The sequence below is a fragment of the Colobus angolensis genome, unplaced genomic scaffold, assembly GCF_000951035.1.
Source record: "Colobus angolensis palliatus isolate OR3802 unplaced genomic scaffold, Cang.pa_1.0 Scaffold103, whole genome shotgun sequence".
Taxonomy (NCBI): Eukaryota; Metazoa; Chordata; class Mammalia; order Primates; family Cercopithecidae; genus Colobus; species Colobus angolensis.
Window position 1 is genome coordinate 7,106,036 of NW_012111253.1, and position 23,718 is coordinate 7,129,753.

A 23,718-nucleotide genomic window follows, 5' to 3' on the forward strand; every position below is an offset into this window, starting at 1 on the left:
GTTCAGTGTTGGGATGGTGTATCTGTCTAGGAATTTATCAATTCCTTCTAGATTTTCTAGTTTGTGTGCATAGAGGTGTTCATAATATTCTCTGATGGTTATTTGTATGTCTGTGGGGTCAGTGGTAATACCCCCTTTGTCATTTATAATGGTGTCCATATGCATCTTCATTCTTTTCTTCTTTATTAGTCTAGCTAGCAATCTATCTGTTTTCTCTCTCTCTCTCTCTCTCTCTCTTTTTCTAAAAACCAAATCCTGGGTTTTTTGATCTTTTGAATTTTTTTTTTGTGTGTGTCTCAATATCTTTCAGTTCAACTCTGATTTTGATTATTTGTCTTCTGCTAGCTTTGGTGTTGGTTTGCTCTTGGTTCTGCAGTTTTTTTAATTGTGATGTTAGGTTGTTAACTTGAAATCTTTCTAACGTTTTAATGTGGGCATTTAGTGCTATAAATTTCCCTCTTAACACTGCCTTAGCTGTGTCCCAGAGTTTCTGGTATGTTGTATCTTGGTTCTCATTAGTTTCAAAGAACTTCTTGATTTCTTCTTTGATTTAATTATTTACCCTAAACTCATTCAGAAGCAGATTATTCAATTTCCATGTAATTGTATGGTTTTGTGCAATTTTCTTAGACTTGATTTCTAATTTTATTGAGCTGTGATCTGAGAGAGTGGTTGGTATGATTTTAGTTCTTCTGCATTTATGAGGATTGTTTTACATCCCATTGTGTGGTTGGTTTTAAAGTATGTGCCATGTGGTGATGAGAAGAATGTATACTCTGTTGTTTTTGGGTGGAGAGTTCTGTAGATGTCTAGCAGATCCATTTGATCCAGTGCTGAGTTCAGGTCCTGAATATCTTTGCTAATTTTCTGCTTCAGTGATCTCTCTGTAAGTGGGGTGTTGAAGACTCTTGCTATTGTTGTGTGGGAGTCTAAGTCTCTTTGAAAGCCTCTACAAACTTGCTTTTTGAATCTGGGTGCTCCTGTGTTGGGTGCATATACATTTATGATAATTAGATCTCCGTGTTGAACTGAACCCTGTACCATTATGTAATGTCCTTCTTTGTCTTTTTAAAATCTTTGTTGGTTTAAAGTCTGTTTTGTCTGAAATTAGGATTGCAACCCCTGCTTTTTTCTGTTTTGATTTGCTTGGTAGATTTGTCTCCACCCCTTTATATTGAACCTATGGGTGTCCTTGCATGTGAGATGGGTCTCTTGAAGACAGCACACCATTGGGTTGAGTTTTGCTTCTTTATCCAGCTTGCCACTTTGTTCTTTTTAATTGGGGCATTTAGCCTGTTTACATTCAAGGTTAGTATTGCTATGTGTGCATTTGATCCTGTCATCATGATGTTTGCTGGTTATTATGCAGACTTGCTTGTGTGGTTGCTTTATAGTGTCACTGGTCTGTGTACTTAAATGTATTTTTGTAGTGGCTGACAATGGTCTTTCCTTTCTGTATTTAGTGCTTCTTTCAAGAGCTCTTGTGAAGCAGGTCTGGTGGTAATGAATTGCTTCAGCATTTGCTTGTCTGGAAAGGACCTTATTTTTGCTTTGCTTATGAAGCTTAGTTTGGCTGGATATAAAATTCTTGGTTGGGATTCTTTTCTTTAAGAATCTTCTTAAAGATTCTTCTGCTAGCTTTGAATATAGGCCCCCAATTTCTTCTGGCTTGTACGGTTTCTGCTGAGAGGTCTGCTGTTGGTGTGATGGGCTTCCCTTTGTAGGTGATCTGCCCTTTCTCTCTAGCTATCTTTAACATTTTTGTTTTTCATTTCAACCTTGGAGAATCTGAAGATTATGTGTGTTGGGGATGATCTTCCTATGAAGTATCTTTCTAGGGGTTCTCTGCATTTCCTTAATTTGATTGTTGGCCTCTCTAGCTAAGTTGTGGAAGTCTCACAAATGATAGTCTGAAATATGTTTTCAAGTTGTTTCCATTTTTCCCATCTCTTTCAGGGACACCAAAGAGTCGTAGGTTTATCCTCTTTACATAATCCTATATTTCTTGGAGGTTATGTTCATTCCTTTTTATTCTTTTTTCCCTATTTTTGTATGACTGTCTTATTTCAGAAAGCCAGTCTTCAAGCTCTGAGATCCTTTCCTTCACTTGGTCTATTCTGCTATTAATACTTGTGATTGCAATTATGCAATTCTTACAATATGTTTTTCAGCTCTATCAGGTTAGCTACATTATTTTCTCTACTGGCTCTTTTATTCTGTCAGTTCCTATATCATTTTATTGTGATTCATAGCTTTTTTGGATTGGGTTTCAACATACTCCTGCATCTTGATGATATTTGTTCCTATCCATATTCTGAATTCTATTCCTGTCATTTTAGCCATCTCAGCCCTGTTAAGAACCATTGCTGGAGAAGTAGTACAGTTTTTTGGAGGAAGGAAGGCACTCTAGCTTTTTGAGTTGTCAGAGTTCTTGTGCTGGTTCTTTCTCATTTTTGTGTGTTCATGTTCCTTCAATCTTTGAAGTTGCTGCCCTTCAGATGGTTTTTTTTTTCCCCCTTTAATCCTGTCTGATAACCTTAAGGATTTTGTTGTGGTATAAGATGGGTTCAGTCAACTGGCTTCATTTCTGGAAGATTTTAGGGGGCCAAGGCTCAGATCAGGACTCCTTGACTGCATGCTCTAACTCTGGGGTACTGGTATTGGGCTCCAGCTTCATTCTCTGGCTCCTCAAGGTTAGGAACCTAATGAGCTGGAGGGGCGCAGGTGCTTCTGGACCATTGGTCACAACACTCCAATGGGTTGTGTCAGCCAAAATGTTTTATAGGGCAGTGGGATCTATCCTCATTTGCATGTGTCAGCTGCAGTGGCAGCAGCAGCAGCACGGTGGGGTGCATGCTTATCAGCTGTAGCAGGGTGCTAGTGGGTGCTAGGGTGCCGGCCTCTGAGCAGGTGTTCACAGCAGCAGCAGTGACAGCACCACTTAGAGTTGGGGACAAAGGGGGCCCCTGCTGGTGACTGTGTATGTGGTCATGCTGGTGGTGGTGTTAGTGTGGGGGCAGGGCACTGGTGGGCACAGGACTGTGTATGCCCTCTGTGCACTTTCATGCAGGTGGAAGTGGTGCTCAGGGACTGGCAGGTCCGCTGTTCTCCATTCCTATCTTCATTCAGTGGCAGTGTTGGTGCAGGAACAATGTGCTGGTAGGGGTGGGGCTGGCAGACCCTGTGCCTGCCAAGGCCCCAACTGCAATGGCAGTATGGCCAGGGCATGAGGTGGAGTGCACTCGTGCTAGCAGCAGTGGCAGGGCAGGGTGCATGTGCATATGTGTGATGGTTGGGAAAGAAAGGCAAGATCCCTCCATGCCCAGACATGCAGGCAAAGCAATGTGGGGGATGACTGTGGGCATGGGGGAAACTGCAGTGGTGGGAGGGAGCAGGCACACTGGTGCATGTCTGCAGGGGCTGTTGTGTTGGAGTTCTCTGCTGGCCAGGCACAGTCCTCCAGCACAGGAGGTATAATACAGGCCCCCAGGGTGCCCAAGGCTGCATTGCAAGCAGGTGTGGCCAGGTTGGGGCCCCGGGAGAGGCCAGCAGACCAAGGGGTGCTCAGGTTGTTGGACTGATCCCATCTGATGGGAAAGAGCACCCTGCAGGCTTCAGGTTCAAAAGTTCTGCTAGGGCTGAAGTCTTCTATAGGAGCAAGTCCTGCCTAGGGAGTTGGGCATCACTGGCTATGCTGGACTGCAGACACTCCCACACCAAACCCTCTGGGCTCTGCACAGGCTAGAGTACTTCTCCTAACACTTCTCTAGGCAGCTCTCCCTGCCAACTCCAGTGTCTGTGGTGGTCAAGGGGTGTCCTTCTGCTGGGATTCCAGAGGCCTGTGGCAAGAGCAGGTTGCTCATTGCCAGTTCAACTCACCCTTTTCCCTGGAGTCACTGGGGGACAGGAATGAGACCTGGTGCACAATAGCCCCGTGCAGTCTTCCCAGCTTCCTCCCGCTTCAACCCAGCTTCTGTGTCTTCCCTGCATCCACATTCAGTGTTTTCCCTCTGAAGATCTGTTAGGAGTGTGCCTGTGGTCCCAGTTCCTCAGTGGCAGCTGTTCCACCTGGCTGCATCTAGTTAGCCATCTTGCCACCAACCTCCAACATTCATTTAAAAGAACACATGAACAAGCTCATCCTTAATAGATACAAATTTTGTATCATTCCTTTTTTTCTTTGAGGTTGAATGTTCTTTCTATTCTCCCCAAGAAATTGTCTTAACATACTTTATGTTTGAAACTTTTTTATTCATCTTATTATAATTTTCTACATACATCTATGTCTATCTACCCCCTCCACACACCTACACATGCATACACATATATGCATATTTATACACTGAAATTAAATATTGCCGTTTTCTGTAGTCTTTCGTTTATTAAACAAATATTTGTTGAATGCTTATTATGTGCCAGACATTGTCCTAATAAATGAAACAGACAAAATTCCCTGCCCTCATTGAATTTACCTTATATTGTGAGAGATAGTCAATAATATACAAGATAAATAAGCAAAATATATATAGTTTTAGATATTAAAAAGCTCTAATAAGAGAGACAAAGCAGAAAAAGTAGATATATAATGTCAGGTATCAGGCGGTGTTGACATTTCAGATGAGGTGGCCTCTCTGAAAAGGTGACTTTTATATACAGATATGAAAGAATTAGAGGACCCAGTTATGTGTACATGAGGGAAGAGCATATCAGATAAAGGGAAAAGCCAGTGCAAACACCTCAAGGCTGGAGCATGCCTGTCATGTTTGAAGAAGGGCAAGAAGGCCAATGTGGCTGGAGTCAGAAGGAAGATGGGAGCTCTGGAGATGAGCTCAGAGGTTAAGGGTATCTAGATTATGTAGGGCCTTGGAAGATATTTTTAGGATTTTTTGGTTTCTACTCAGAGTGATTATGGAGGATTTTCAGGAAAAAAAAAATTATGTCATCTGACTTAAGCTTTAACAAAGGATTTTTAGATGCTGTGTTGAAAATTGACTGTGACAGGGTGTGAACCAAGACAGGGAGAGCTGTTAGTCAGTGTAATGATTTATTTTATGTGTCAACTTGACTGGGCTAAGGGATGCCCAGATAGCTGGTAATACATTATCTCTGGGTGTGTATGTGAGAGTGTTTCTCGGAGAGATTAACATGTGAGTTAGTAGACTGAGTGAAAAAGATCTACACCCAGAAATGTAGGTGGGCATCATCCAGTCCATTGAGGGCCTAGATGGAACAAAAAGGCAGATAAAAGATTAATTCATTCTCTCTGTTTGAGCTGGGACATTCATCTTCTCCTGCCCTTGGACGTTGGCATTCCTGGTTCTTTAGGCCTTTGGACTCAGACTGAATTACACCACTGGCTTTCCTGGGTCTCCAGCTTGCAGACACCAGATTGTGGGACTTCTCAGCCTCCATAATTGTGTGGGCCAATTTGTGTATGCGTATGTGTATGTGTGTGTGTGTGTGTGTGTGTGTGTGTCCTATTGGTTCTGTTTCTTTGGAGAACCCTGACTAATATGCGAGCTGCTAAACATATTTTCTGACCTACTTTCCACCCTTTCCCACCCTACTCTGTATCACGGGAGGCTGACCTACATGGACTACATCAGTGGGCAGCATGGCCTCCGGCTTCCAGTGGGTTCAACCAGTGGGGACCAGTAGAAGATGAGAGGTAGAGAGAAGAATGAGCGGACATTTATTCCATTTATTCCTCTGACTTCCTCTTTAGCAAGAGTCACTGCAGGTTGGCTGTGTCCCTCTACCTAAGGCCATAACCCCTTTCAGGTAGTCCTCCCCCTATAGCTACCCTTTCAGGATTCTAGTAACTGTTGTCTTCTATTTCTCCTTTAGGCCTAGAGGTAGACATGGCAGCCCCCTGATGTGAGTCCCTGGTGCTTCACGATTCCTTGTTAGTTTCCATAATCCTGGCCATGCTTTTGTAAACATAGTCCCTTAATTAAACTCTCTTCACTTACCTCTTCAGTATGCCATCTGTTTTCTGTTGGGACCTTGACTCTTGATTATTTATTGTTGTACAAAAGAAATACCCCAAAACTTAATGGCTTAAAACAACCACAATCATTTATTTATTCATGATTTTGCAATTTAGGCAAAGCTTGGCGGGGATAGTTCATCTTTGTCTCATGTAGTATCAGCTAGGGTAGCTGGGACTGGAGGGTCCATTTCCAAGATGGCTCACTCACATGACTGATAAGTTGGCTGTCATCTGGGAGCTCAGCTGGGGCTGTTGGCCAGAGGCTTTGATTCTCCTCCAAGTGGGCTGTTAGTATAAAGGCTGGCTTACAAGAGGCAGGAAGCAGAAGCTGCTAGTCTTCTTAAAGCATAGGTCTCGAGCTGGCACAGTATCACTTCTTTTTTTTTTTTTTTTTTTGAGTCTCGCTCTGTCGCCCAGGCTGGAGTGCAGTGGCCGGATCTCAGCTCACTGCTAGCTCCGCCTCCTGGGTTTACGCCATTCTCCTGCCTCAGCCTCCTGAGTAGCTGGGACTACAGGTGCCCGCCACCACGTCCAGCTAGTTTTTTTGTATTTTTTTTTAGTAGAGACAGGGTTTCACCATGTTACCAAGGATGGTCTCGATCTCCTGACCTCGTGATCCGCCTGTCTCAGCCTCCCAAAGTGCTGGGATTACAGGCGTGAGCCACCGCACCCGGCCACAGTATCACTTCTATTTGCAATTGGTGAAAGCAATGAGAGGGCAAGCCCAGATACAAGGGAGTAGAGAGGAGCACAATGAATTTATGGCCTTTTTTAATGTACCACACTGACTGATACAGAAGGCTGTTGCCATAATTCCGGTGAGAAATGATGATGGGTTGAACCAGATTGATGATAGTGAGAAGTGGTTGGATCCTGGTTAAACAGTCAACCCTTGAACAATGTGGAAGTTGGCACTGAGCCCCCAACACAGTCAAAACTCCACGTGCAACTTTGACTCCCCCTAAATTTAACTAATAATAGCCTACTGTTGAGCAGAAACCTTACAGATAATATAGTCAATTAACACATAGTTTGTATGTTATATATAATACACTGTATTCTTATAATGAAGTAAGCTAGAGAAAAGAAAATGTTACTAAGAAAATCATAAGAAAGAGAAAATGTATTTACTATTTATTAAGTGTAAGTGGATTATCTTAGAGGTCTTCATCCTGTTGTCTTCATGTTCAGTAGATTGAGGAGCAGGAGGAAGAGGAGGGGTTCACCTTGTTGTTTCAAGGGGTGGCAGAAGCAGAAGAAAATCTGTGTCTAAGTGGACCCATGCAGTTCAAACCCAGGCTGTTCAAGGATCAACTGTATTTTCGAGACAGATGATGGGGTTTGCTGGTTGGATATGAAGTATGAGAGAGAAAGAGAAGAGTTGTGTTAATCTGTGTCTTCTGAGAAGCAGACGTCCAGATGCAATTAAGCATGTAAGCATTTTATTATTATTATTTCCTGTGTGAAAAGGAAACAGGAAAGGAACCAGGGAAATCTGGGAGAGTCATCAGACCATGATGGAAGTCTTACCCTTGATGAGGGAGAGAGGAAGAAAAGGTTGGGTGGAAGAGTCCAAAACCACCATGCAGTCTAAGGAAGATTTTGCAAAGCCTTTGGAGAATTCTTGAGTCACACAGTTGGCCAACAAAGGAGTCCTGTGTCTTCCAGGAATAGGTCTTAGCATCCCTGCCACAATCAACTGTTGGTAGGGAGCAGCCCCTGGAAGAGGTCACCTCAGTATGAATGCCATGATGGATTGCAAGCACAGCATCTGGGGCTTTTTGTCAATTACATTTCCTGTGTAGGAAGCCTGTGAGACACATTCTCATGGCAGCCTCTGGAGTCAAGGACAAGGCTAAGGTTTTCAATCTGAGCAGCTAGAAGAAGGAGAATGCCTTCAGTGAACTGCGGAAGCGAGTAGGAAGAGCTAGTTTGAGGAGGCGTATCAGAAGTATGATTCTGGACATGTCAAGTTTGAGATATCTATTAGACATCCCAGTAGGAATATCGCATAAGCAACTGGATAAACATGCCTAGATTTCAGGGGAGATTTTCATGTCACAGAAAATAAATTAGGGACAATAAGACTGTAAGTGTTAAGAAAAATTTCTTCTTGATGAAGTTACCAGTACTATATTTATAGCACCCAATTGAGTTATCTTTATTGTATTATTGTTCATCATTATTATATATCAAACAACACAAATATATATATGCAATTTTGAACAATGAAATAATTATTAAATATAAAAGTAAAATTTTGTTGGAAAGGCATCTCTTTATAAGCTATATCTGTGGATGAATGTCATTTATTGATAGAAAGAGTTCAGCATCACACTATATTCCCATTTTTCATACTTACAGGTTTAAGTGCTTGTTCACATAAATATGCATATTGGAGTAGAAAGAATTTTATTATGGTAACATCATTTTGGTTTTTAAACTCCTTCTGCATCTTATGTCAAATATGCTATAGTAAACTATTACAAATTTTTTTGGAGGCAGGGTCTTGCTCTGTCACCCAGGCTAGAGAGAAGTGGTACAATCTTGGCTCACTGCAGCCTTGACTTCCCAGGCTCAAGCAATTCTCCTACCTCAGCCTCCCAAGTAGCTGAGACTATAGGCATGCACCACCATGCCTGGTTAACTTAGAGACAGGGTCTCACTATTTTGCCTAGGCTGGCCTCAAATTCCTAGGCTCAAGCGATCCTCCTGCTTTGGCCTCTCAGTGTGCCAGGATTACAGGTGTGAGCCACCATGCCCAGTTCAAAAATTAATTTTAATGATCAGCTGATGGCACTCATAGGTCTCGCAGCAGTTTTGGTGAAAATAAAGAATTGGACACAGTGGTTAGATTTATTTGCATTGTCAGTGCTAGCCCAAATGTGAAATTATCCCTCTGTTTGATACCTAAAACATTTTTAGTGCCCAGGGCAGTGCACCAGTGGCAGATTCTGGAAGGGTGAGAGGTGGGCCTTTTATTCAGTAGAGTTGGGGAGGGACATTGTGAAAAGGGAAGTAGGAAAGGTGGGTCTGCCTGTCCATCACAAGTGTGTCCTCAGGCAGATTTCAGGAGAGAAATTCTGAAAATTGAATCCCTTGAAATCCTTTTGCATACAAGATGAAAATCTTCTCATATATCTGAGAGATTGGAAAGGTTCTCAGACAATGTGCTGGGTTTTTTTTAGAGGGCAATTGGAGTAGTCTTCCAAGGCATATAGGCATAGGAGTACTTTGAGGACCTGATCTGAGAGGCCATGAGTTGGTGTAGGGCGGGGTCTGTCTTAGCCTGGAGGAAAGTTGTTTTGCTTTGCTGGTGTCTCAGGCCACGCTGAGGAGTAAAGTCCAGGTTTAGGCTTGGGCCAAAGTTAGGTGAGGGTATTGGAGAAAGCAAACTTATATAGGTGCTAAGGGGGTTGCCTGATGGACATGGAAGATGGGGGCTTCTAAGAACCCTAGCAATGAGTTAGGCCACTCTGAACCAGTTCAAAAATTGAGGCTGGGTGTATGGACTGGGGATGAACTGGGGTTCTGAACCAGCCTTGAAGGGTTGTGTGAGGAGCAATGATAGGATAGGAGGTAGATAAATTGCTTTATCTCAAGAGGTCTGACTCCTTAGAAGATCTCTTCCTACTTCCTTGGACATCATAAGGTCTCCTCACACTGAAGGTGGCTGGGAAGCCTGCTGTAAGGTGCCCCAGGGCCTATTCCCTGCTTAGTGTCATGGAAAGATCACTGCATTCAAGTCAGAAGGCCAAAGTTACACTTACATCTATCCCCACTGTCTGTGTGGCCTTTGGAAAACTCCATTATGAGCCCCAGTTTTCTTGCCTTTAAAATGGGAGCAAAATATTTACTTCTGCTGCTTTTTAATGTGGTAAAAATCAAAGGTTAATATCTGAATGTGCTTTCTAAATTATGATGCACTGTATAAGTAAAGGCATAAACAATTCAATTCGGTGTCAGTGAGTACCCGCTATGTTTCAGGCAGCATGGGGCAGGGAGTGGGGGGTTACACATAGAGGGCTATATGAGGACAGAGACTGCCTAGGGTGAAAACCAGATACTGATAAAACTCAAAACAAAGGAAAATGAAAGAGATATACTTGGTGTGCTGGTAAAGCAATCTGGAGCCACAAGAGGGAGGGGTAATCAATTTCTACTCAGGGGATCCAGGAAGGTGTACATGGAGGTGGAGGGATTTGCCTTGGGCCATGAAGGCTGAGTGGGAATTTGCTGAATAGAGAAGAGGGACAAGGGCATTGCAAGCTGAACATCAGCAAGGTGGTAATATGAAGGTGTGGGAATGCCTGGAATGTGCAGACGACTGTGGACATATAGATTAGATCCTCTTTTTTTCTTTTTTAAAAAAATTTTATTATACTTTAAGTTCTGCGATACATGTGCAGAACGTGCAGGTTTGTTACATAGGTATATATGTGCCATGGTGATTTGCTGCATCCATCAACCCGTCATCTACATTAGGTATTTCTCGTAATGCTATCCCTCCCCTAGCCTCCCACCCGCTGACAGGCCCCAGTGTGTGATGTTCTCCTCCCTGTGTCCGTGTGTTCTCATTGTTCAACTCCCCCTCATGAGTGAGAACATGCGGTGCTTGGTTTCCTGTTCCTGTGTTAGTTTGCTGAGAATGATGGTTTCCCGCTTCATCCATGTTCTTGCAAAGGACATGAACTCATCCTTTTTTATGGCTGCATAGTATTCCATGATGTATATGTGCCACATTTTCTTCATCCAGTCTATCATTGATGGGCATTTGAGTTGGTTCCAAGTCTTTGCTATTGTGAATAGTGCTGCAATAAACATATGTGTGCATGTGTCTTTACAGTAGAATGACTTATAATCCTTTGGGTATATACCCAGTAATGGGATTGCTGAGTCAAATGGTAATTCTGGTTCCAGATCCTTGAAGAATTGCCACACTGTCTTCCACAATGGTTGAACTAGTTTACCCTCCCAGCAACAGTGTAAAAGCATTCCTATTTCTCTACATTCTCTCCAGCATCTGTTGTTTCCTGCCTTTTTAATGATAACCATTCTAACTGGTGTGAAATGGTATCTCATTGTGGTTTTGATTTGCATTTCTCTAATGACCAGTGATGGTGAACTTTTTTTCATATGTTTGTTGGCTGCATAAATGTCTTCTTCTGGGAAGTGTCTGTTCATATCCTTCACCCACTTTTTGATGGGGTTGTTTGTTTTTTTCTTGTAAATTTGTTTAAGTTCCTTGTAGATTCTGGATATTAGCCCTTTGTCAGATGGATAGATCGCAAACATTGTCTCCCATTCTGTATCATCTCCTGTTCACTCTGATGATAGTTTCTTTTGCTGTGCAGAAGCTCTTTAGTTTAATTAGATCCCATTTGTCAATTTTGACTTTTGTTGCCGTTGTTTTTGGTGTTTTAGTCATGAAGTGTTTGCCCATGCCTATGTCCTGAATGGTATTGCCTAGGTTTTCTTCTGGGGTTTTTATGGTTTTAAGTCTTACATGTAAGTCTTTAATCCATCTTGAGTTAATTTTTATATCAAGTGTAAGGAAGGCGTCCAGTTTCAGTTTTCTGCCTATGGCTAGCCAGTTTTCCCAACACTATTTATTAAATAGGGAGTCCTTTCCCCATTGCTTATTTTTGTCAGGTTTGTAAAAATATGGAACACTTCACGAACTTGTGTGTCATCCTTGTGCAGGGGCCATACTAATCTTCTCTGTATCTTTCCAATTCTAGTATATGTGCTGCTGAAGCAAGCACAGATCCTCTTTTTTTCTTGCTATTTGAAATATTATTGCCATGAGCACTCATACCCATACAAATATTCGTATACATTTCTCCAATTATTTTCTGCACATAAATGTTTAAAACTGATATTAATACATCAAAAAGCTCCTTGTAGGCCTTTGCGTTCATACCGCTTACCATATTGCCCTCCAGAAAGATGGTGCCCCCATCTCCTGTAAGACAGTTCTGGCTTTACCTCACTCTTCCCCTGAGCCTGCAATGACTTTTTATGCCAATAGAACAAGATAACAATTTCTGAGGATGGCGTTTGATCCATGATCTACAACGTGACCCCAAACCTTCTTTTCAATTTTGTTTTTATCTCAGAGGCAGTATACACAGTGGTTAGGAACACATCTTTGGAAGAGGCTGCTTGGCGTTGAATCCTGAATTTACTGCTTTTTAGATGAGTATTCCTACAAAAGTGACTGAGTCTCTCCCTGCCTTGATTTCCTTATCTCTGGAGGATGTGGTTCCATTAAAATTTGCGAGGGAGCTCATTTTTAGTTGTCAAATTTTCTTATGATTAAACATTATGAATATTATTTTTAAAATCTTATAAATGTGAGTGGTTTGCCATCATCAGATGCCATGAGGACAATGAATCTGAGAGGCACGGAGGAGGCTGGCAGAGCAGCTTGGACAGAGGTGCTTAGGGTTGGGGAGGAGAGATGGCGAGGGCTGAGATGGTGGTGGTGAAAATGACAAGGGAAAAGGAACCATGTGTAAGGATAAGCAGAGAAGGCTCGCAGAGGAAGGGCTTGGCTGCATGTGAATGTCCTGAGGGCTTTGAGGCTCCCTTTCCAGTGTGCCTGCTGCTGCCCTCTGCCCACTATCCTTCCAAAGTCTGGGGAATGCTGCAGTTTACTTTCAGTCTGCCTGTGGGGAAAATTTGGGGTTGTATTCAGCATGCTAGGGAAGGGAGAGCTGAATTTTATTGCTAGCTCACTGCACCACTGGTTTTATCCCAGCTTCAAAAGTGTTCTTGAACAGCAAATGCCATTTGGATCAGACTGTCTTTCTCATCCTCCACCTTTGCTCTCCCTTTGCTCGTCTTTACTCTTTCATTACTATATCTCCGGGTGTGTACCACAGGTAAGCACCATGGCACATGCTGTGGGGTACATATATAGGAGACAACATGAACCTTATTCTGCAAGGGACACAGAAGGGCATCTCCAATCAATCCCTCATGTCTTTTTTCCCAGAAGACTTCAGAAATCACAGCTTTGACCAGGGAAAGAGGAAAGGAGACCGCTGGTTGTCGACCCCACTCTGGCCTTCATTATCTTTACATTTCTTGGCCAAGGGACTATGGAAACCCACATTCATCCTTCTGTTGTTCAGAGGGCCTCACTTATACTTATTCTCGGAGGGAGGTGAGGTTCTGGAAGTGAAGTCATGAGCAGAGTTTTCCCACAGGTTCCGCTAAACTCTTGCTTCTGAAAGAGGCATACATGTTGGCTAGTGCTATGGAGGGTGTCAATGTCCTTGGACTGGCAGAAGTTCTGGAGAGTGGTGAACTTTCTCAGTTAACCTCCTCTCTTAGGCTCCTTAGGTCCACACTGATAATCTGGCTGGGTTACCTATGGCATGAGGAAAGCCATACCCAGTTCAGCAAGAAACCTAGTATCCTAGTTTTCTGCAGAAAACCCTGGAAGTCACGTTGCTGCTGCAGCTGAGTCTTCTGACTCTGGATTTTGGTGATTGATGATGAGAAATGGGATGACTGCAGGGCATCCTACAGAAGGGAAGTTAGCAAGCAGCCAGGTTTTGGGTTGGCTCGGTTTTATCCATGGTGTGGCTTCTTTCAGGTTTACGTTGATTAGCCCTCTTGAGAACAGTGGCAGCTTGGTTACTCAGTGGCAGCCTGGGGTGTCTCCCAGGACAGGCTGGTTGCTAGGCATCCTGAGGTAGCGGCTGCCATGAGAACTGCAGGCAGCCCGAGCTCTGCTGTGCTCAGCACTCTGGGGCTTCTGAGAGCCCTGATCTGATCATCTGATATACCAGGAAGGTGTGTTTCTTGTTGAAGGAGAGGAGGACATTCCCCAGAGGCTGATAGATTTTTAAGGCTGCACATCTCTTGTGTTCCTCCCTGTGGGGAGCTCCAGGAAGCTCTTCTGGCAGGCTGGGTAGGAGACTTCCCTGTGGGAGTTCATAACATCACATCTACACTTTTATTCCTGCATTTATCTTGGTAAGTTGAAATGATCTATCTATGAAGTTAAGGACAGATCACTAGAGGAGGATGGGGAGTCAGTGTCCCCAGCACCTAGAATAGTGCCTGGAACACGAGAGATCCACAATCAATGGAGACTTGTTTGTGAAGCTCAGAGGGCTGCTCTCAGAGACTCAGGTTCCTTCCGTCTTCCTGATCTGCTTCTGTCCTCACAAGGAGTCGCAAGATGGCTGATCTGTTTTTATACCTCACGTCCACATTACAGACAGTAAGAAGGAAAAATTGAGACAGAAAAAAAGATGGCCTTTTATTGTATAAGCAAGGCTTTTCCAGAAATCCCTGGCAGGTTAGTGTCACATGGCTGTCTCTAAGCAGCAAGGGAGTTTGGGAAAATATATGTTTTCACTTAGGCTTGTTGCCCTCTTAAAGTCAGGATTCCTTTAGCTAGTATGAGAATGTATTAGTTTTCCAGGGCTTCCATAACAAAGTACCCCAAACTTAAATGGCAGAAATGCATTGTCTCACAATTCTGGAGGCTAAAAGTCTGAAATCAAGGTATTAGCAGGGTTGATTCCTTCGAAGGCTGTGTGGAGAACTTGTTCCATGCCTCTCTCCTAGCTCCTGGTAGTTTCGTGGCAATATTTGGTATCCCTTGGTTTGTAGGTGCATCACCTGATCACCACCTTCACCTTCACACGATGTTCTCCCTCAGGACATGTCTGTCTCTGTGTCCAAATTTCTCCTTTTTATAAAGATGCAATCACATTGGATTAGGGCTCCTCCCGATGACCTCATTTTAACTTGATCATCTGCAAAGACTTTATTTCCAATAAGGTACACTCACAGACACTGCAGGTTAGGATTTCAACATCTTTTGGGAGAACACAATTCAACATATCATAGGAAGTTTTAAAACATAGCCTTCAAAATCTTTGACACTCCTGTTATCAGGAAGTGATGTCTATGCCCCTTGCCTTGAATCTGATTGCTTATGATTGTGTCGACTAATAGTGTATGGTGGAAGAGACTTCCAAAATTAGGACATAGAAGGCCTTGCAGCTCCTGCTTGACTTTCTTGGGACACTCTGGAAGAAGCCAGTTGCCGTATTAGAAGTCTGAACATCTCGAGACTGCCATCCTGGAGAGGCCACATGTAGGTGCTCTAGCCAACATCCCCAGCTGAGCTCCTGGCCAGTAGCAGTGTCAATGCCAGCCTATGTGTGTGCCATCTTGGATGTCCAGTCCAGTTGAGCCATCAGAGGACTACAGCTCCAGCTGGCATGTGACTGCAACCCCAAACAAGGACTACTTGTATAAGCCCTTCTCAAATTCCTTTTGTTCCATATGAACAAAAGCAAATGGTTGTTTTTAAGTCACTTGTTTGATAAGTTGTTGTACAGTAATAGAAAGCTAGAATAATCAGCAAGAAGGAGAAAATGAATTTTGATCAGCCAAGAAGAGTAGTGGGGCCTCTGAGATTCAGGGAGAATTGTCATCAGGAAGATGGCCCCCATCAACCCGTTTGTCAGAGGTTTTGCATTTTTGGGTTTCCACTGGTGTTGGGACTCCCTCCTTCATGCTGAGATACTTGGTTGAGTGTTGATAATGGTAATGTCATCTGATTGTTGAAATAATTATCTTCAAGGGAGAAATTACATCAGAGCTTATCACTGTTAACTGGTGTAATGAAGGTGGTGGTCCCTGGCTTGCCCTATCAGTAGGCTGCTTTGCCTGAACTGAGAGAGAATTGTCCTTGGAAAACACAATTCTAGCTTGTGTAACTTGTTTCACCAAGGAACAGGTACCTTCCCCTCCCCCATTTTACAGGCAAAGGCACTAGGAGAGGGTCTTCTGCAAGACCCTGAATTCTACAGCACAGTTCTCAGTTTCCCAGTTTATTCTGGGGGCCCCAGAGCCAGACTGTGCCTCTCAAATGATTAGTGAAATAGAGGCTTGTCTTATGATAGAATTTTGTGAATGTGCTTATGGTCATTCTGTGCTGAATAGCTCACCTGTGGGTGGCTGTTCTGCCTCTGGTGTCCAAATCCCACTGCGTTTCTGTCCTCTGTGTGCTTTGCCAGATCTCAAGACTTGTCATTTCTCTTTTAGACCTCCTTCATACCATGCCTAAGCTAAATCCTTGCTTGGGGTTGACTTTTATTGCATTTCTCTTGGCTTCTTCAAATTCACCTTTAAGTTTTGAGCAATCTCCCCAACAGCAGTTGCCAAGCAACTTCTTTTCCTTTCTATAGATTCCTCCTAAAATTCCATCTGTTTCATCAAGCCCCTTGCTCAGCCATGCTGCTGCTTTCTACTTTGCACTGTATTGAAACTATAGATTAAAAACCAAAGTTATGCTATGTGGAGCAGGGTTTAGGGTAGTTAGGGCACGGGCTTTGGAGTCAGAGAGGTCTAGGTTCAAATTCTGAGTCCGCTATATGTTAGCTGTGTGACATTAAGTAAGTTATTTAACTTTCCAAACCTCAGTTAAATAACTGAGGTTAAATAACTGCCTATAAAATGGATGTAGCAAATTATATTTTCCAATGATGACCACAACGATTTCTCCCATTTCACATACTCTTCTAGAACCTTCTTACTCAAGAGATGGGCTCTATGTCCCTTTCTTTTGGATCTGGACAAGTTCATGACTTGCTTGTAACCAGCTGAATGCAGTGGAAATAATGCTGCATGACTTTAGAAGTCAGATCAGGAAAGGTGATACAGCTTCTGCCTTCCTGGATAGAACACTCACACTGGAGCCCTGAGCATCCATGTAAGTTGCCTGGCTTCCCAGAGCCCACTAGACTGCAAGGAAGCCCACTTGAGCTCACGTGAGAAACAATATGGAGAAGCTCTGAAAATATACTTGATTCTTATTATTCACAGCTTCTGTATTTGCAAATCTGCCTAGTCACTAAAATTTATTTGTAACCCGAAATCAATACATGCGGCACTTTCAAGGTTATTTGTAGACATGCGTAGAGTGGTGAACGATTTGAGTCACCTGATGTGCACATTCTGAGTTGAGATCAAAGAAGATGATACTCTGGCTTCTTATATCAACTCTCATACTATAAACAGGTGACATTTTCAAAGTCTATTTAGTGGTATTTTTTGCATTTTGTACTTTTAGTTGGTGATTTTGCTGTTGAAAATGGCCCCCAAGCATAATGCAGAGGTACTGTCCAGTGTTTCTAAGCTCAGGAAGAGTGTGCTGTGCTTTACGGAGAAAATACATATGTTCAATAAACTTTGCTCTGCATTGAGTTATAGTTCTGTTGACTGTGAATCCAATGTTAATGAATCAACAATATATATTTTGTGTATTATCTATCTATCTATCATCTATAAAATAAGGTGTCTTTAACAGAAACATACACTAAACAAGGTTATGTACTGATCACTTGATGAAAACATTGTGACCAGGGACTCACAGGAACCTAATCCTGTGTTTCCCCTAGGAACGATGGTTCAGTATTTGCTCATTTAGTGTTCAAGGTGACTTTATAGAACATAACTACCACAAATAATGAGAATAGACTATACATGAACAGAGAGAGATGCTCAGTCAGCCCCTGGCTTCTGAGTTTAGAAGAGCCGAAATAGACTCCTGCAGTTCCAGCTCAGTCACTGTCTGACTGTGACTGCTTGAAAGACCCCGAGCTAGACAGCCCAGGAAAGCCACTTAAATTATTGACCATCAGAAACTGTACATTATAATAATTTTATCTTTAAACAGCAATACTTTTAATATTTTGTTATTTTCATTTATATAGCTATACTGTTCATACTTTTTGTTACTATTAAAAATGTTAATAGCTTCAATAGTAACCAGAATAATGGAATTAACAATGTATCCCTCACAGGGTAGGTGGGAGGATTACATGAGACATCATTAGATCATGTTGAAAGGGCTAAATGTTGCTAAGTTCCAAGTACTTCACTGCCATTAATATTATGAGTCTTCTGTATTAGCCTTTATTTTATAGAAACACGATTATTACAGTTGAAAAGAGGCTTTAAAGATCACCCAGGCTAATCTCTGTATTTTTTGAGCAAGAGAACAGAGGTGCAGAGAGGGGAAATTGTCTGCACACAGAAAGTTGATGCCAGAATATGAATTAGAAACAAGGCTCTTCCTCTGTGCTGAATAGAAAACCCTTTTAACTCCTTTTTTTTTTTTATGTTTCAATTGTAGATGTGCCTTAGTTATTGACAAAGCCAAGTAGAATCTTAATTCAAATACACAGTAAACTTGAAGGATAATTCATCCTTTTGCTCCTAGAATCACAGGCGAGATGATCTTTTATTATCTGTCTGCACAAAAGAGGGTTGCTGTGGGGGATGGAAATTGTGCCCTGTGATATACCTTAGTAGATACCAATGTTACTGGTTTTAGATTAAAACTTGAATAAGGGCTTGGTCCCTGCATGGCAACTTCCAGCACGCAGTGACAGGCTAGGCATTGACTGCTGGAAAAGCAAGCAGATTTTGAAAGGGCTTGGGGTGAGGGAGGTGGTGATGTCTGTAACCATGGTCTTAAAAACTCTTGATTTCAGATCCTGTTGACAGTAGCTGATATTTGACCCTAGTTTCTATTATATACTAGAAACGAGGTGTTTCTGGTGTGATTCTGAGAGTCACTTTTTGCCCTGTATTTTCTGGGTAATGACGTGTCATCTCTGATGACACAAAATAACACCAATAAAAGCTTCCAAATACTTGTGCCTGTGGTCTCTAGGCAAGGCTGGTGAGTAGTGACAGGGAGATATGCATGGGGCCCCAGTCTAGAGTTAAGGATTTCTCACCATCACGAAGGAAATGAAGGGCTCAGGGTCAGTGTGAGGAGGAGGGCTTTCATTCACCCTTGCCCATTCTTTACTAAACATCTGTCCCTTTAAAGGTACTTAGGCCTATAAATGTATACCTCACCCACTGCATTTACTAACGAATCATCTCTCTTTGCATAATTGGTATAATCTATCATTTTGAGAATAAAATTGAAATATTATAATTTTGATGTAACAAAATGTCATTTTGTACAAACTTGAAAGGTACCAAGGCCAAATGCAAAGTCAAACCAGCAACTTGGCCATATACTTTGTCTGTCTCTCATTACTCATGAGACCCTCTGAAGAACTTTAGGAATGTCCTTCTGGTTCCCTTTATTTGTCTCTGGCCACACAGCTGCAGGGACTACCTATGGAAAGTGGTTGCTTTCACCCTACTTCTTCACCCACAGCCAGAAATGTTCTTATTTTTTCTGTGTCCTGGGGGCCGGAACCTCAAAACTGTTGTAAGCCAGAACTTAAATTTGCTTCCAAGAATGAATGAAAGACAGATTACATCTCTTTCCTTTGATCTTTTACATGTTATAGTTGAAGTCTTAGAGAGAAAATTTCCCTTAAAGAGACAAGATGACTTCTAGTCTATAAACCATCACATAATGTATATAGATTGAAGGGATTCCATTATTATGAGTTAATTAATAGTTCAACAGATATTTATTTTATGATTCTAAAGAGGGTGTGTACCCACCAGAAGATAAGTTGGTTCCTTTATGGGCACATAGACAAGGGCATGTCATTGAGACTAACAGCAGTTCTTCTCCAAGTGTTGTCCAGGGTAGAGGCTGCCCTATCCCATTGGGTCCTGGTGGGAAGTAGATCTCAATTGTGTGGACAGAGACCCTTGACACTCTTAACCTCATGGTGCCCACTAGTGATTTCTTTCCCCAAAGCCCTTGCCCAATTCCACATCAAGTAAGCAAACTGTTGATTATAATCTGCTTCCCATGCAGATTTCTTCCAGGGAAATGTTTTAGTCCATTTGTATTGCTATAAATAAATACATGAGGCTGAGTAAAGAAGAGAAGTTTATTTGATTCACAGTTCTGCAGGCTTTACAAGAAGCATGGCCCTAGCATTTGCATCTGGTGAGGGCCTCAGGCTACTTGCACTCATGGCAGAAGATGAAGGGGAGCTGGCGTGTGCACAGATCACATAGCAAGACAGGAAGCAAGAGAGAGAGTGGGGAGGTGCCAGGCTCTTTTTAACAACCAGTTCTTGTGGGAACTAATTGAGTAAGAACTCCTTCCCCACTCCCTCGAGGCAGGGCATTAATCTATTCATAAGGGATCTGCCCCCATGCCCTAAACACCTCCCATTAGGCCCCACCTCCAATGTTATGGATCAAATTTCAACATGATATTTGGTGAGGACAAACAAGCCATATCCAAACTACAGCAGGAAAGAATGCAGTGAAGGAAAGAGTCCAGCCCCAGCTGAGGACAGATTTTCTTTTTGAAATAAGTCAGTAGTCTGGCATTCCAGTTTTACATATCAAATTCACTGAAGGATTTGGTTAATGAGAGTCTATCGTGGAGAGACAAATCCACAAACCCTTCCTGGAGGTGCCACTGGGTAGCACTGGGTAGGACAAATGGAGGTGAAGTAAGAAAACTTGTCAGTACCCAAACTTTTGGGAGTATTCATATACACTGAAAAAGGACCCAAAGATGTTATGTAGGAAGTTCAACAAGATGACCGATTAATGTGTGTGTGAGTGTGTGTGTGTGTGTGTGTGTGTGTGTGTAAGTGCAGAGAAGATGGCACTGGACAGAAATAGGGGCCCACTTTTGTAGGCTCTAGCTCAGCATTTTTCACAATATAGTCCCAATCTACTGAAACAGAATTTTTCGGTTTGGGGCCTGGGAATTTGTGTTTTCAACAAGCTTCCATGTGATTCTGATGCCCATTCAAGTTTGAGAACCACTACTCTGATCCATGTTATCATTGTTCAATTCTCTTTTCCTCCATGTTGGTGTGAGAAATAATGAGTAAAAAGATAACACATGTGTCTAAATCTAATTCCTCTTATTTCTGTAGTTAAGATAAGCAGAGGTTCCCCAAGAAATGAATTTTCCATGAACTCACATCCCAGTGCCAAATAAACTAGCTTTCTAAAATTTTTAGCACTTGGTTCAAATATCCACGAGATAATGAAATAATTTGGGGGAACAAGTGTTGGGATGAAGAGAGACAACCATAGATGTAAGGTTTAAAGTGGTGTTCAAACATTGTATTCTAAAAAAATGCGATTTTATGGCCTTAAACAATTGTTTATTAAATAAGCATTTACTTAGAACATATGGTATTCTTTGCATCAAAGACTACTTAGAAAAGTGCGACTAGGGGATCCTTATCTTTCTTTATACCTTTTCAGCATCTTTCTCTGCCCTCCCGATTTTGGCTCCAGCGTTTTCATGCTGGTCCCTGATGACTCAGTCTGTCTTGACACCTCAAATTGCCTTTGGTACAGACTTAGCTTTCTCTCATCAAAACTTACCTGTTGCTATGAGCTGTATGTTTCTGTCACCTCAGAATTTCGATGTTGAAATCATAACCCTCAATGTGATGGTATTAAGAGGGGAGGCCTTTGGGACGTGATTAGGTGATGAGGGTGGAGCCCTCATGAATGAGATATGTGCCCTTATAAAGAAGCCCAAAGGAGCCTGTTCATCCCTTCCACCATCTGAGGACACAGTGAGAAGATAGCCATCTATAAACCAGGAATCAGGCCCTCACAAGACACAGAACCTGATCATGCAGGCACCCTGATCTCCGACTTCAGCCTCCAGACTGTGAGAAATAAATTTCTGTTGTCTATAAGCTACCCAGTCTCTGATTTGTTCTTACGGTGAGCTGACCAAGACACCTATGTTGAATTTCATGCTCGCTACTCAACCAGTTGTCTCTCTAGAAAGCAATCTGACTAATTTATCCATGCCAAAGTGTTGATACAGGATAATAGCTTAGAATGCATTCCGAAGGACTCTTCTGGGTCCAATCTGTCAAATCAGGTGAAATGTGTTTCTAATGGAGGAGTCTAAGACATCATAGAAGGAAAGAGAGGGGAAACTATTTGGGCAGGTAGACGTTCTTAGGATTCCTAAAATAATACCATGGAGTAGACTAATCTGATTAATTTTAAGGACAGTCTTCCCTAATTCTGAGGTTAGGAAAGGATAGTATAAGGATTCTGAATACACCTGGAGACTCAAAGCCAAGTAAAATAGGTGATTAAACCCCCTCCAAAGAACGTATGTAGAATTCATTACAATTTAACGAAAACCATCTAGTGACTATCACCCCCAGCAGCATATTTAAGATGAGGCTAGAAATTCTAGAAGGGGATTTAAGGAAACACTAAGTGCTTGGCTTTTCTCCAGCCGTTCCAGTGTCTTCTTGGGCTGGAACAAAAGCACTGTCATGCTGGTCTTGGGAGAGATGTATATGCCTCCTTTGGAATTTAGAAGTACTGGGGATCAAAGAGACTGACTGATGCCTGCTTCTCACCTGGGGAAGTCTAAAAGGAAAGGTTGGCTAAGGAAGCCACAAGAGCAGTGCAAAGGTAGGGGGCCCAGACGGGTGAGTACTCTTGCCACTTAGTGGGCAGGATGCAGCTCCTGGGGGCCAAGAGAACTGTGGGTAAGGTAGCTGGAGTCATCTTTCAGGGACCCTATCCAAGAGGGTGGCCTGCTGGGGCAAGGGGATCCTGGAAATAAGAGGCTTCAGGTTTCCTTTTGGGTACAAAAGCTGAGGAGGTCAGAACTGATCAGTTAGAGTGTGTTATCAGAGTCAGGAAACTGCCACCCAGAGGTCTGTGCAGACTATTCAAAGAGCACATTCCCCTTGCTTCTGCATCCCTTAGAAAAGCCAATACTTGAATGGTTGCTATGACAGAGGCATGTTACAATAGCATCATTGAGATGAGATATTGCCTCATCCCATAATTTTTCTCTCTATTTCAGAGAAGCAAGCATAATATGGAAGAAGGGGTAGTATATCAACATGGGTCCCATGAGAAGAGCAGAATTACTATGAGTGATAAAGAATGAGTGATCTGTTATAGGAATTAGACCTTACACATTGTGGGAACTGATAGAGAAATCTGTGTGCAACTGTTGCTCTGTGTCTGCTGTTGGGGCCGATGTCTTTATAGGTCAGCCAGGCCAGATGGTCAGGAAAGGCAACTGGAAATGAAATGAAAGTGAGAGGCAGCAAGGACAAATTGGAACGTATGAGGTCAAATTGGAACTTTCAACTCCCTCAACTCTGATGAAAAGGGTGACCTGTGGGAGAAGCTGGCACTATCTGCTACAGAGCAGCACACATACCTGGCCCAGGACTTAGAGAAGCTAAAGGAGAGGAACTCATTGGAGCTGGAGAAACTGCAGGCCTGGGTGCTGCCCACACCAACAAGGGGAATAAGCAGATCAGTAGCAATGTCTACGAGCTGGCTGCAGTGCCTGGCACTCTACTTCCACCTTCAGAGCACAAAATGGTGGTTCCTTCACTTTTGTCTGGTGCAAATTTCTCTTGTAAATTTCTCCACCCTAACTCGTGGGAAATGTAGTTTCAGTTTAGCTAAGTGGCTGAACCATGCAAAAAAGTGTAGAAGGAACTGTTATGGTTTCTGACCCCTAAAATAAGTTCTCTGAGCCAGAGGTTGGGCCCGAGCCAGGGAAAGGGGAGAAACTTTGAATTGGATATGAAATTATTGACTTAGATTAGAGTTTTGAATACCAAAATGGGGTTTCTTAAATTGGCCTAAAAGTCACAAGCTTTATTTAAGATGTTTTCAGGAGGCAGGGAGACTTGTTTGATGTAACAAGGTTAAAAGGAGTGATGGAAAATACAGTCACTTCCTATTTATACCCAGTCAAGTTCAGCCTTTTAAATAAACCAGTT